Source organism: Camelus ferus, chromosome 24 (assembly GCF_009834535.1).
Source record: "Camelus ferus isolate YT-003-E chromosome 24, BCGSAC_Cfer_1.0, whole genome shotgun sequence".
NCBI lineage: Eukaryota > Metazoa > Chordata > Mammalia > Artiodactyla > Camelidae > Camelus > Camelus ferus.
Genome location: NC_045719.1, coordinates 2,487,759 through 2,491,748, shown reverse-complemented (window position 1 = coordinate 2,491,748; position 3,990 = coordinate 2,487,759). Strand labels below are relative to the sequence as shown.

The following is a 3,990-nucleotide window of genomic DNA, read 5'->3' as shown; positions in this document are numbered from 1 at the left end:
TCATATGCTGAAGCTCTAGCCCCCAGTGTGACTATATTTGGGCCTTTGAGGAGGCAATTAAGGTCACCTGAGGTCACAGGGGTGGGGCCCTGAGCCTACAGGACTGGTGCCCTTGTGAGAAGAGGGAGAGACACAGGGCTGCACATACAGAGGAGAGGCCGTGTGAGGACACAGGGAGAAGACGGCTATGTGTGAGCCAAGGAGAGAGGCTGCAGGAGAGACAGCCCTGCCCACACCTGGACATCCAGCTTCCACACTTATTTACATGAGGAAATGTATGTCTGGGTTTGAGTCATCCAGGCCATGGACTTTCTATGGCAGCCTGAGCAGACGCAGGCATTCCTGAATATGCGATGCCCCAAGTACATTTACTGAAGATATGTTCACAAGAAAAATGCACAGACCACACAAAGAAAGAGAATCACAAGGAACAGCAAACAGGAGGGTGAGCACTCCCCAAAACTTAAGATATTGGAACCAGCTTAAAGAGTTTATTAATTAAGTTTGTTTAAAATACTGAGATAAAAGAAGGTATAGAAATCATAAGGCAAATATGGGGTAATATGGGAAAAGGACACATGTTTTTGAAAGGGAACCATGTATAAATTGTGGAAATAAAAGGAAATAATTATTGAAATTAAAAGCTAGCAGGTAGGGAAATAGTATATTAGATCCAGCTAAAAAGAAAATTAGTGAATTGAAATATAATTCTAGGAGGAGGGTATAGCTCAGTGGTAGAGTGTGTGCTTTGCATGCACGAGGTCCTGGGTTCAATTCTCAGTACCTCCGTAAATAAATAAATAAATAAATAAATAAACCTAATTACCCCTCCCAAAAATAAATTTAATTTAATTTTAAAAAATTGTACTGCTAAAAAAAATAAAATAAAGAAGAAATATAAGTCTAGAAAAAGTCTGTAGCACAGAGGTGAAAATAGGAAAGAGGCTAAGATACATAAAAGATAGAACGAGAAACCCCAAAATGTGTGTAGCAAAAATTACAGAAGAAAACAACAAAAAAATAGAGGGGAAGGCAGTATTTCAAAAGTTAAAGGTTGAAAATTTTCCTGAGTTGAAGAAGGAATCAGTCTTTGGATGAAAGAAATATATCAAGGATCTAAGCAGGAAAAATAAAAGCAAAATCCCACCTAAATATATTGTAGTGAAATAGCAGGTTATCAAAAATTAAAAAAAGAAGTTCTTAAAAGCTACTAGACGATAGATCAGAGAATGGAAATCGTGTTGCAGAAGACTTCTTCACAACAGAAGGCAAATGACCATGACGGTATTTCAAAGTTCTGAGAAAAAAAAAAAAAAACCTGCCTCCCTGAACTCTATCGCAGTGACACTGTCATTCAAGAATGAGGGCAAAAGAAACGTTTTCAGACAAGAAAGTTTACTCTTTACAGACTTCCCTGGAACTGATTTAAAACATACCACAGGAAAATCGGATTGGAGTGGTAGGCAAGAAGTATGCGGTAAATGCTCTGGTAAATCTAAATCAGCATTCACTGTAAATAATAAGGACAGTGCTAAAACTGACGAATGCGGTGGGGGTCAGGGTAGAAATAAAATGGAATTAAAGTGCCAGAAAATGATAGCATGGAAGCTAGAAAGTTGGTTCTCAAGAGTTCTCAGGTTTTTGTATTATTGAACTAACAGAAGTATTAATTTTACAATCTGACAAACCGAAGTATTAACTTTACAATTTAGGTAAATATTTGTGTTAAAAATTGAGAAGAATAAATGGATAAATCATTAAATTAATTGGGGAAAGCTAGGCAAAGAAAATAAAGAAAACCCCAATCAATTCAATAGAGGTCAGGAATTGGGGCGAAGGGGGGCCGTGGTAAATGGGAAACAGAGTAAGACGATAGAAAAGATCAAATCTATCAGTAAGCAAAGCAAATGTAAGCACACTGTATGTGCCTAAGAGACTCACCTCCACGTACAAGATTAGTCAGATGTTGCTCTACTCTTTGTGGCTTGGATTTTTACTAACGAGAAGTTAGTGTACTGTCATTCTTCTTTGCTCTGTATGGAATGTATCTTTTTTTCTGGCTGCTTATAAGATTTTTTTAAATTGTTGGCTTTAAGCAATTTGATTATGAAATTATAGTGGCACTTGTGCCCAAATTAGTCTGTAGATTTAACACAATCATAAAAAGCTTTTTAAAAGAGTTTTTATAGAGGTTGATATGCTGAGTGTAAAATTTATGTGACTATAAAAAGGACGTGGAATAGCCAAAACAACTTTTTTAAAATGTTGGTAGACTTATAGTACCTGGGTTATACTGTCTGATTTCAAAGCTTATTATAAACCGGTAATAACTGAGACAGTCTAATTGAGACAAATAATCAATGGAACAGAATGGAGTCCAGAAACAGATTCACACACCTGTGGTACACTGATTTTTGACAAAAATACAGAGGAAGTTCAGCGGAGAAAACTTCTAGAAGAAAATACGGGAGAAAGTCCTAGTGGCCTTTGGTTTGGCAAAGATTTCTTAAACACAAATTTTATAGCATAAACTATAAAAGCAACCCCTCCTCCCACCCACACATCCCCCCTGCCTGTTTCAGACAACCACAGATCTCCTGTCTGTCACTGTGGTATAGTTTGAATATTCTAGAAATTTCAAAGAGATGGAAACATACAATAGATGGTCTTTTGTGTCTGGCTTCTTTTGTTCAGCAGGAAGTTTGTAAGGTTTACTCTTACAGCAGGTGTTAAGTAGTTTGGTTGTCATTGTTGTTTTTCTAGCTGCTAAGTGGTACTCCACACTTTGTCCTGTCCCCAGCTAACGTGCTCTGGAGCAGTTTCCATGCTGGAGTTACTATGAACGGTGCTACTGTGCACAGCCACACGTGAGCAAGTACAAGACTTTGTGTGGGAGTGTGTTTTCATTTCTCTTGGAGTTTGTTGTTTCCCTAGGAGTAGAATTGCAAGGTCATGGGGTAACTAGATCTTTAACTATTTAATCAGCTTCCAAAATGATTTACAGAGTGGCTGTGGTCATTTCACGTTTCCACCAGAAATGCAGCAGTGTTGCAGTTTCTCTGTTTCCTCGTTAACACTCTGCTTGTCTGTGTTTTTGAGTAGAGTCATTCTGGTGGCGGTACAGCAGCATCTCAATTTGATTTCAATTTTATCTCCCCAATTAAGTTGAGTATCTTTTCATGTACTTATAAATCATTTATATACCATTTTTAAGACTACTAAAATATTTTGTCCATTTAAAAAATTGGGTTTCTTATTGTTAGTATTGATTTATAAGAGTTCTTTATATATTTTGGATACAAGTCCTTTGTCAGATACACAATTTGCAAAAATTTACTCCCCGTCTGTGACTTGTTTTTTCATTTTTAAAGATATCTTTTGAAGAATAAATTTTTTATTTTGATAAATTTTTGCCAACTTTTTCTTTAATATGTCATCCTTTTGAAATCATATGTAATAAGTCTTTGTCTAGTCCAAGGAGACTAGACATAATTTCTCCTATATTCCTTTCCAGAATTTTTATAGCTTTAGTTCTTACATTTAGATCTTTGATACATTTGGAATAATTTTTTGCATATTGGGCAAATTCTTTTTTTTTGAGTACATGGATAGTCAGTTGTTTCTGTTCAATAGTTTGCACAACAAATACAACAAAAAAAGACCCCTCCAAAAAGACTATCTTGCTGTACAGGACAGATTAAACAATCATTTATATACACATAAACGTAATTATGTTTATAATTCTGGACCTTTTTATACCACCTCAGGACCTTCTGTTAGAAAAGGGAAGCATTTATTTCGGCTCCCGTCTTGTGTTGGTTAAAGGTTTGCCCTCTGGGCACTAACTCCCCCGTGACACTGAACACTTCCGAGGCGTTCTACACCATGGGGTCAACAGGGAAGTTCCAGGACAGGAAGCAAGTGACCACTGCCCCTGCCTGAGGCAAGATGCTTGCAGGCTGTACCCGCCTGAAACCAGCTGGAGCCCAG

At 37.1% G+C, this 3,990-nt stretch overlaps 1 non-coding gene across 1 annotated transcript; it reads left to right on the top strand.

The window, feature by feature from the left end:
• Positions 1-717: 717 nt before the first annotated feature.
• On the top strand, positions 718-789 carry TRNAA-UGC. Its single transcript has one exon. It is a non-coding gene; the product is annotated as a tRNA-Ala (tRNA).
• The last annotated feature ends 3,201 nt before the right edge of the window (positions 790-3,990 follow it).